The 11,026-nt window shown below is 40.7% G+C and overlaps 2 long non-coding RNA genes across 2 annotated transcripts in view; one reads left to right on the top strand and one right to left on the bottom strand.

Annotated features, from left to right (window-relative positions):
• Window positions 1–1,501: 1,501 nt before the first annotated feature.
• LOC115292852 lies at window positions 1,502–6,121 on the bottom strand. Its single transcript, XR_003909172.1, has 4 exons — window positions 6,083–6,121; window positions 4,916–4,988; window positions 3,889–4,002; window positions 1,502–1,623 (listed from the first exon to the last, which is right to left on the bottom strand). It is a non-coding gene; the product is annotated as an uncharacterized LOC115292852 (long non-coding RNA).
• Window positions 6,122–6,259: 138 nt separating this feature from the next.
• The window catches only part of LOC115292851, a 122,227-nt gene continuing 117,460 nt past the window's right edge, over window positions 6,260–11,026 (top strand). Inside the window, exon 1 of the long non-coding RNA XR_003909170.1 lies at window positions 6,260–6,391. This is a non-coding gene — a long non-coding RNA (uncharacterized LOC115292851). The remainder of the gene's footprint in view (window positions 6,392–11,026) is intronic.

Raw genomic sequence — 11,026 nt, forward strand, 5'->3', positions numbered from 1 at the left:
GGCACCCTTCATTTAGGTGCAGTACAAACTGGAAGTGCTGGTGGTTGAATCCCCCCAGGAACAGTTCTCAAACAATAAAACCAGGGGTGGTATATAAATAGCTCAGCTTCCCCATTTCTTGGTGAGACAGTTCTGAAGAATGTTCAGCCCGGTTCCCATCAAGACTGAGCCAGGTTGCTCCCTCATAACCTCCCTCTTTTGTTTTTTGTTTTGTTCTGTTTTGTTTTGGTTTTGGTTTTTCTCCTTTGTCTCACTGTTCTTACTCCTTCACTTGTGCTTCTCAATAAATGAGATTCTCTCATGAGTGGATATCCTAGGCAGGGAGACATAAAATAAATGGGAAAATATGCAATCTGTCAGGAGGCCAGATGTGCTAAGAAGAAAAATAAACCACAATAAGAAGGAAGAAGCCAAGGTGGGGATGGGACTGTTACTTTAGATGGGTGGACAGGAAAGATGTCTCTGCTGAGGGATATTTGTAAGGATCAAGGGAGAGTATAGCAGGCAAAGGCCCTGCAAGTGGGAGTGCTCTTGCAGTGTTCGAGGAACAGCAAGGAGGCCAGTCTGGCTGCAGCTGGGGGAGCAGCAAGGAGGAGAGTGAGAGAGATGAGATCTTTAAGAGAAGAGGGAAGGGAAGGCAGACCACGGAGGGCCTTGTAGGCCATGGTAAGGACTCTGGATTTCCCCTCAAGTGATAAGGGAACTACTACAGACAAGTAACATGATTTTACTTTTGCCTTTGCAGGCTCCCTCTGGCTTCTGTGCCGCAGAGACAAGAGGAGAGCTGGGGGCCTGCAGGATACATACAGGTGAGAGGAGGTGCTGGGTGGGACTGAAGTGGTGGAGGGTAAGGAGAGGTGACCTGACTCGAGATGTATTTCAGAAGTAACACGCACAGCTTTCTCTGAGCTCCTCATCACAACCAGGTTAGATCCCCCTTGTTATATTTTCTCACTGAATCATTGACCTGGCACTCATTCAATTGGTAAGTTTATGTTCTTCTTGCAATTAGGTGGTGAGATGACATTTGAAACTACTTTCTGTCTCAGGGAGAGAGTAGAACTCTCGGCAAAAGGAATTTTTTCTTAGATTGAAAAGTTTAAGCCCTTCCTAGAAGGGCCTGGCAAAGATAATAGGTTTGAAAGAATATAGAATGAAGATCAGCAAGGCCTCCTACCTTCAGAATGAGCTAAGGATTGCCCAGGTTAGCAGCTGGTGTGTGAGGAGAAATATGGAAAGTAGGAAAAAGATGATCCCAGGAGACTGGGTTTGTGCCCCATTTCTCCTAAGCCAAGGCCTGAAGGGAGGGAGGGAACAGATATACAGATATATCTATCTGTTTACATATCCATATGCCAGATTTAATTAATGTCTGTGTGCCCAGCTGAATGGTGAATTCCACTGAAGCAGGTGTATCAGTAAAGGAATGTTTCTGGCTACAAGTAAAAGGAATGTAAGGAATTCCATAATTGTATTTTTCACATAAAGAAGTTTGATATTGGACAGTTGCTGATACTGGTTCACTTCTCAGTGATATCAGGGATGGTGTCTCGATTATTTTCTTTTTGTCTCTATGATTTTCTCTCATGATTGCCATTACTCCAGTCATCATATCTTCATTCACTGCAGAAAGAAAGGGAAGGTATGGCTCAAGCTATATCTATCTCCCTTTATAAGGAAGGTCATGGCTTTTCCAGAAGCCCCCCAACATATTTAGTTTTATAGTTTTGTATCTCATTGGCCAGAACTAAGTCATACAACCTTACTGCAGAGGGAGGCTGGGAAAGTGGGGAAAAGAATTCCCGGGGTTATCAGAGACCCATAATGATTCATCAGCAGCAGCTGGAGATGTTGCCGCCCTGAACAAAAACTGGGGTTCAGGGCAAGGAAGAAGGGGCTCACGGAGAGTGTAAGTGAGAGCAGAGATAATGACTGGGTTTATATGTCCCATACTCAGCACATCCACATCTTAAATGGAAATTCAGTTCTAAAGCCAGGATTTAAGGTATCAATTGCATATAGTTAAAATTGCCTTTGAACACTTCCTTAGAATTTTGCTGTGTTGGAGGCCAACACGCCATCTCTTTAAAAGACTACACTGTCATTTTTACCCTAACATTGGAACAGATCACTATTTCAGCAGGTGAACTAGCTAGCTTATGTTAGTGCTTCAACAGTAGGATCTTTAAGGAACAGCATCACAATGCAGCAAGATACATTTATTCCAAGAGGCGCAGGGAACCCCTCACCCCAAGCTTATTAAATAAACTGGTAGGTAGAAATGAACTCACTATTTAAATAGTCATCCACATGCTAGGAAGCAGATGGTGTAGAGATGTGGCTCATAGCCTGTCCACTGGAGACAGACTGCCTAGGTTTGAAGGTCTGTTCCGTCACTGACTAGTGAGTATCATGACTTTGGACAAATTATTTAACTTCTGTGTGGCTATTTCCTATCTGTGAAATGGTGATAATAATGGCACCAACCTTGGGAGGTTGTGAAAATTAAATGAGTTAATACTGTTAAAGCCTGCATGTCTGGCCCATTATAAGTGGTACTGAAGGTTTAGCTATTACTATTGTTGTTACTCCATAGTTGTGTTAACTTCTGCTAAATGTGCATAGGATGCCACTTCCAAGTAGAAGGCACTCAATAAATATTTGTTAAAAAAGTACCAAATTCAGGGTCTTGGTCACATCAAGGAGACTTCCCTTAGGCAGAACTCCAAGTGTTGGAAGAAAGTCTTTGAATTACAGCTAAGTTGACTATCTGTCTTGTGAAAGTTATTGCTTGCAGTTTGCCTCAAATGAAGCCAGTTTTCTCCCTGTTTCCTCCCACTAAAGCAAGGTTTATGGGCTGTGAGACTATCTCTCATAATTCATGTAGGCACAGTCTACTGGGCCTCCATTGGACCCAGTGGGAAAGTGGAGGAAGCCAGGGACAACTGGACTAGGGCTTCAGGACTCATTCAGCAGTAGGATGAGACCAGCGGGAGATGACCAGATATCCAAATCTGTGTCTATAAGAGAAGAGCAGCTCAAATACCACCCAGACTGATATTGATCAAAGCAAGTACATCTGGTAGGGACATTGTGGTCCTGATGCTTCAAAGCCAAGGTGGGCAAAGCTATGCAAGCTGTCATACATCTCCCACTCTGGCATGTGTATGGTTTCATGATGAGCTTGGGCATGGCCCCAGAGCTCCAAACACCCATCAGCAAGTGATCAGAGTTCACACTCACTACCATCCCAAGTCTGTGCTTAACTATGTGCAGAGTGATGTGGGTGGCAGCACTGTGGTAGGTATCGAGGTCTTATTTATTTATTCAATCATCTTGATATTGAGAAGATAGAAATATGTGCCTGGCACCGTAGTGGGCTTTGGGGACACAACAGTGAACAAAAATAGACATAGTCTCTATACATTAAAAAGGAGCTAAACAGGGGTGTCTGGGTGGCTCAGTCAGTTAAGTGTCCAACTCTTGATTTTGGCTCAGGTCATGATCTCACAGTTTATGGGTTCAAGCCCTACTTGGGATTCTCTCTCTCTCCATCTCTTTCTGCCCCTCCCCCCCAAATATATAAATAAACTTAAAAAAGTAAACATGTAAATACAAATTGTAATGAATGCTACTAAGGGTTTAGGAGGCTAGTAATTAAGTTGCTGATTCCTCCCCGCCCAATACATATCCCTCCTTGGTTTAGAAACTAAGAGGCACAGAAGTAAAGGAGATGGAGATAAAAATACCATCTTCATTGCTGATCAAATGAACATGGCTGAGGTATAGCCAGTTTGTCTTGTTAATGTTTCCCTCCTAAATTGGACATATCACCCTTCTGCCCCCAAACCTCATACCGCAGGGCTGAGCCTGACCCATCAAGCCTACCTTGCAAGCATAGAGGAGTCTCGAGAAGCAACCTCTTCTGGTGTGAGCAGTGGGGCCAGGTGTGCCCAGTTCCTTCTCTCAAACCCACCAATCGGAGGGGTTGTTGCTTCTCCACTAGAGGCAGGGCAAGTGGAGACACATGTTACTCTGGGAGAGATCCCTTTACTTGCAAACAGGGGGAGTGCAGAGTAAGTGATCTATGCCCTTCTCCACAGGGGCTGTAATAGGCAGGTAGGGCACAATGAGGGATTCTGGGAGTTACTCAGTTAGGAGCTGGATGTTGGAAAGGCTTCTTTGAGTGGGATATTTAAGACAAGCCCCCAATTAGTTTTGTTCCAGAACTGAAACTATTTACCTTCAGGAATAGATCCTGCAGGGCTTACTTTTAAGAAATTGGGTTTTCCCCCCCTAAGAGTAATGATACAATATCGCACAATTTAAACATGGGATCCGAGTAATATGATCAAGCATTTGACATTTTCAGAAGCTTACTCTGCTAACCGTGAGGACTGGAGACAGACAAGAGGCAGGGTTGCAAGCATTAGCAAATAAAATTACAGGATTCCCAATTAAATTTGAAATTCAAATTAACAATGGGTAGGCATGCCTCAAATATTGTTTGGGACATACTTATACTAAAAAGTGTTCATTGTTTATCTGAAATCACCGATTCTCGGTTGCCCAAGTTTAACGGGTGTTCAGTGTTATTCGGCAAGCCTAGCAATGGGGAAGACACAGAGGAACCAGGTAGGATCTCATCACAAGATTGGTAATAATGGAGATGACAAGATGAGGTAGGTCCCACTCCTGTTTTGCAAGTAGACTCTTAGTCATGAATTGTTGTAGTAGGTGAGGTAAAGAGGCTTGGGTCAAGGGTGACTCAGATTCTGGGTGAGCCATTGGATAGATAGAGATTATAGTACAGTCAATGTCACAGAATGAGAATAACATTAGTTTTTACATTTCAATCTGCTGCTGTCTTGTAAAGTTGTGTACCCTATGTAGCCATATTTATTATAATACTTACTTGTTTATTAGCTGACTTCAGTATAATCTGGTATTGAACCTGAGACAGAGGGAAAGAGCCTTGTGTACTGCATCTAAAAGTAGCATAAACATCATGCGGTGTTAGCATTGCCATACCTAACATGACATTGCATGTGGCTGAAAAAATTATTAGAAGCCTCTAGGCTCATAATACAATGAAATTAGTCCAGGGGTGATGGGAACACTGACTGTGTGATTTTGGGAAAGCCCCTTAAGGTCTTCTGGATTGTGTAATGTGATATACAGTAAAGCAAATTCTCTTGCTACTTTTAGTCTGCCAGTGAATGTTCTGAATCTATAAGCTGGGTCACCCCTCAGATACAGTCTCAAGTCTTAAGACTTGGGGTAAATTATATTGCATGCATTTCCATGCCTTCTCCTTTTCTGTCTCTCAAATGCATACTTTAAAGGTAGCTCAGTCAGTTAAGTGCCTGAGTCTTTTTTTTTAAATTACTTTTTAATGTTTATTTTTTTAGAGAGCAAGAGACAGAGTGTGGGCAGGGGAGGGGCAGAGAGAGAGGGAGACAGAATCTGACATAGGCTCCAGACTCTGAGCTGTCAGCACAGAGCCCATCGTGGGCTCGAACCCATGACCTGTGTGATCATGACCTGAGCCCAAGTCAGATGCTCAACCAGCTGAGCCACCCAGGCTATTCGAGTGCCTGAGTTTTGATTTCAGCTCAGGTCTTCATCTCAGGGTCATGAGTTCAAGCCCCTCATTGGGCTCCATGACTAGCTTTAAAAAAATGTCAGGGCCCTTGGGTGGCTCAGTCAGTTAAGCATCTGACTCTTGGTTTCAGCTAAGGCCATGATCTCACAGTTTGTGAGATTGAGCCTGGGTGAAGCTCTATTTCTCCTTCTCTCTCTGCGCCTTCCCATACTCGTGTGCTCTCTCTCTCCCTCTCTCTCTCTCTCTCTCTCTCTCAAAATAAATAAGTAAACATATTTAATAGTTATAAAGAAAGTCTTATTTTTTTTTAATTTTTTAAGTGTTTTATTTATTTTTGATACAGAGAGAGACAGAGCATGAGAGGGGGAGGGGCAGACAGAGAGGGAGACACAGAACCAGAAGCAGGCTCCAGGCTCTGAGCTAGCTGTCAGCACAGAGCCTGACGCGGGGCTCAAATCCACGAACGTGAGATCTGACCTGAGCCGAAGTTGGAGGCTTAACCGACTGAGCCACCCAGGCGCCCCATAAAGAAAGTCTTAAAAGGAGATGTCACAAAAGGTGTGTCAGGAAGGGGAAGGGAACTTGGTTGCTAGGAAACCAGGGAAACAGTCTAGCCTAACAGTGTGAGGTGCTCAGGGGCTGTGTGGATTGTGCTGACAACATATATGTGAGCAGCAGGGGCATTTCTCTTTTAGCACCAACTAGGAACCTGGAGCATCCAGCTCTCCAGTCAGAAATCTGGCTCCGACATCAGTTGTAAAAAGATGCTGCGAAAGTACTAAACCAGTAAGGCTTTCCATTACTTGGAAATAGAGAATTTATTATACAACTAGGAAGTCCGGGGTGAATATTACTTCAGGCAGGGCTGGATGCAATAACTAGAATGATGTCATTAGCCCATTCTCAATCTCTTTCTTTTGTACAGTGCAATTCTCATTATTTTTCTGCCTTGAAGTGGGCTCCCTGCAGGCAGTAGGGAAGAGATAGTTGGGCTTTAGAGAGCTCCAATGTCCTAGGTCAGGAAACCATCCCCAGGCAAGGAAAGATCCTCTCTTTTCCACCATCCATATGTAAAATACCATGAAAGGAATCTGATAGCTCTGCTTGGGTCAGCAGGTCTTGTCGGACCAATTACCATGACCCAAGTAGCAGGGTACTCCGATGTGCAGCCCCACCAGAACCATGTGGAATAGGGAGAGGCAATTCCCCCAAAGAAAAATGGGATCTGTTACAGGAAGAGGAGGGAATGGAGTGGGAGATCAAACAGCAGACGTCTACGATCCACTATGTACCTGTAAGGACATAGTGACATGTGACTTTTATCCACATGGAAATTTTTATTAAAAATTACTTATAAAGGATACCTACTGAACCACTGTTTGTAATGAAGGAAAACTGGAAACAATTCCAAAGTACACCTATAGAGAAATGGCAAAATAAATTGTTATATTCATATAGTGTAATGCTAAAGAGAAATTGCAAAGGAAGTAGAATTATATTTACTGACTTAAGAATGTGATTTTGATATATGCTAAGAGGGAAAATAAGTTGGAAAATGTAAATTTTATAGTATGTAACAGTATGTAAAATACGGTTTTTGTAAAAAATTAATATTTAGAGAAATAACCCTAGCAACATATGCCCCCCCATTCCACCGAATTACTATGGCTTCCTTGTGGGAACTTACTATTGGATCCCTTTTTTTGTTATAAACTCTTGAAAGTATGATATTTTACATAAGCATATATTATTTTTATAGTTAAGAAAGATGAAAGAATCAATACGAACATTTAAAAAGTGATGGCTTTAATGAGCTATAATCATGTGTCAAAATGCATCCTTTTAAATATACAATTCAGTAGGGTTTTTTCCCCCTGTATATTCAGAGTTGTGCAAACATTACCACTATCTAGTTTCAGTACATTTTCATCACCCCAAAAAGGAAATCTGTAGCCATTTGCAATCACTATCCACTCTCCCCTTTCCCACATCTGGAAAACTCTAATTTACTTTCTGTTTTTATAGATTGCCTATTCTGGGTATTTCCTATAAATGGAATCATACAATTTGTGGTCTCTTGTGTCTGGCTTCTTTCACTTACAATAATGTTTTTCAGCATTCATCCATGTTATAGCATGTATCAGAGCTTCACTCTTTTTCATTGCTGATAAATATTCAATTTTATGGATGTACCACATTTAAAAAAATCTGCTCATCAATTGATGGGCATATGGGTTCATTCTATTTTTGGCTATTATAATTAAGACTGCTATGAACAGTCACAGACAGGTTTTTGTGTAGACATGTTTTCAGTTCTCTTTGGTATATACCTAGGAGTGGAATTGCTGTGTCATATGGTAACTCAATGTTTAACTTTTTGAGGAACTGCTGAAACATCTTCCACAGTGGCTATATCATTTTATGTTCCCATCAGCAATGTGTAAGGGCCACAGTTTCTCCACATCCTTGTCAATACACTTCATTGTTTATTTTTAAATTTTAGCCATCCAGTAAAAGGTCTTCATCCACATTTTACAGAAGACATCCATGTTTTCTTTGGAGAAATATCCCTCCAAATCCTTTACCTATTTTAATAATTGGGTTATTTTCTCTCTCTCTTTTTTTTTAAAGTTTATTTTTATTTATTTTGAGAGAGAGTTAGAGAAGAAGTGAGGGAGAGGCAGGGAGAGAGGGAGACAGAATCCCAAGCAGGCTCCACACTGTCAGCACAGGGCTTAAACTCATGAACTCATAAGATCATGACCCAAGCAAAAGTCAAGAGTTGGACATTTAACCAACTGAGCATTCCAGGCGCCCCATGGTTATTTTCTCTTAAAAAAATTTTTTTTCATTTTAGATAGAGAACAATCATGGGTCAGAGAAAGGGGCAGAGAGGAAGAAAGAGAGAGAGAGAGATAGAGGGAGAGAGAGAATGAATCATAAATAGGCTCTGTGCTTAGCATAGAGCCTGACATAGGGCTCTATCCCATGACCCTGGAATCATGACCTTAGCTGAAATCAAGAGTTCAATGTTCAACCAACTGAGCAAGCTAGGTGCCCCAAGGGTTATTTTCTCTTTATTGTTGAGTTGTAAGAATTCTTTATTTATTTTGTATGCAGCTGCAATATTGTCTCCTATTGTGTGAATTTTCTTTTTTCTTTTCTTGATGGTATAGTTTATATTTCCTTTTGTCACCTTCACTTTTGGTGTCATAGCTAAGAAACCACTGTCTAATGCAAGGCTATGAAATTTTATACCTATATTTTATTCTAAGAGTTTTAGGGAATGAAATAATATCTCATTATGATTTTGATATACATTTCCTTAATGATTAATGACCTTGAGCATCTTTTCATGTATTTGTTGGTAATTTGTATATCTTCTTTAAAGAAATGCCTATTCAAGTCCTTTCCCATTTTTAAATTGGATTGTTTTTCTCTTGTTGTTGGTTTAGAGAACTTCTTTGTATATCCTGGATATAAATCCTTGTTGGAAATATAATTTGCAAATATTTTCTCCAATTTTGTAGATTGTCTATTCACTTTCTTGAGGGTGTCATTTGACACACAAAAAGTTTTCATTTTTGGGAATCCAATTAATTTTTTTCTTTTGTTGCTTGTGTTTTTGATGTCATATCTAAGAAAGCCTTGTCAAATCCAAGATCATTGAAATTAACACCTATGTTTTCTTCTAAGAATTTTATAGTTTTAGTGCTTATGTTATATACATGTTGAGTTAATTTTTGTATTTGGTGTGAGGTAAGGCTCCAACTTCATTCTTGCACATGTGGAAATCTAGTTGTCCCACCACCATTTGCTGCAGGGTATTAAGCACTTTTTGAAAACATGGTTTTTGTGGCTGAGTACTATCCCATAGAGTATCACTTTTTGGTTACACATTTTCCCCTCACCTCTTGGTGTTTTACATATCCATATAATTTATTTTTTTCCCCACATCTTTCTTTGGGGAACTTTTGTAGCTAATAGCTCCAGAAAAAGCAACACCTAGAGATTTCATGATCATTGCCTTTGGATATGGCTGATTTGACCACGGGTAGACACTCAACCACACTCTGAGTCCATCAGATTTTTTCCTTTGGGAATTTGACATTAGCTACTAAAACTATGTCATATATTTATGGATATGGGTTTAAAGGTAATAAAAACTCTGTAGGTTGAGGTTACTACAGTGAAGTCTGTATAGGGAGGACAGAAGAAGCTGGCTATTAAACAGAAAGAAATGTTATAGATACATTTAAAATAGAGACTATCTGAAATGGAGAGGTTTGTGTCTTGGTAACTGGTAACTGTCCAGTTCTCATGAAGCCTATAAGATCTTTCCCTTCCTTTGCTTCCTCTCTTTTTTGAAATTAATTTGAATGGATGTCTGCTCCTTTACAAACAAACTTTCCTTAAGGCAGGTCTTGTATTGATTAGGAATCTTGGTTGCAAGAAACAGAAAACTTAATTAAAAATTTTTTTTAATGTTTTATTTATTTTTGATACAGAGAAAGTCAGAGCATGAGAGGGGGAGGGGCAGAGAGAGAAGGAGACACAGAACCAGAAGCAGGCTCCAGGCTCTGAGCTAGCTGTCAGCACAGAGCCCGATGCGGGGCTCGAACCCACAAATGCGAGATCCGACCTGAGCCGAAGTCGGAGGCCCAACCGACTGAGCCGCCCAGGCACCCCCAGAAAACTTAATTTAACTGGAGTAAGCCAAGAAAGGGCTCTTGTTGGCACCCATGCCCAGAAAGTCCAGGGACTAGCTTGATCTAGGAACTCAAAAACATCATCAAGACCTGGTTCTCTTCATTTCTCAGCTCTACAGCCAACAGTGTTCACTTAATTCCCAACTTCTTAGGAACTCTTGTCTTCAATCATTTAGACGATCAGCAGTCTCAAAACAAAAAAACTCTTTCCTGTAGCTCCTGTACAAATCTGAGACTCACTATGATTGTGACCATATTGTGTGAGTCATGCATGGCCCTTCCCTGAACTAATCCCAAGGGGGATCTGGTGCTGGATCTGAGTCATATTTCCACTCCTGGTGCAGAGGAAACTTCATTGGAACCACATTGACTGAAAATGAGGAGGAAGGTTTACATAAAAGAAATTCTGGATTTTGTTATGAAATAAAAGGAGAAATGGATGCTGAGTAACCAAAGAAACAGCAGAAGTTCAATACATATATTTCAATTCTAATATTTTATTATTACTTATGTGAACAGTCTTGTACATTAATATTTGTTGATATCTCTCATTATCTCTTTAGGATATTGTTTCAGTTCTGTTGCTGCATTAAAGACATCCTAAACTTAGTGGCTTAAAATAACAACATGATTTCTCACTATTCTTTTGATTGGGCTTGGCTGGAGTAATTCTGGTCCATGTGATATAGCCAAAGTCACTTATGTGGCTGTA

The sequence above is a fragment of the Suricata suricatta genome, chromosome 5, assembly GCF_006229205.1.
Source record: "Suricata suricatta isolate VVHF042 chromosome 5, meerkat_22Aug2017_6uvM2_HiC, whole genome shotgun sequence".
Taxonomy (NCBI): Eukaryota; Metazoa; Chordata; class Mammalia; order Carnivora; family Herpestidae; genus Suricata; species Suricata suricatta.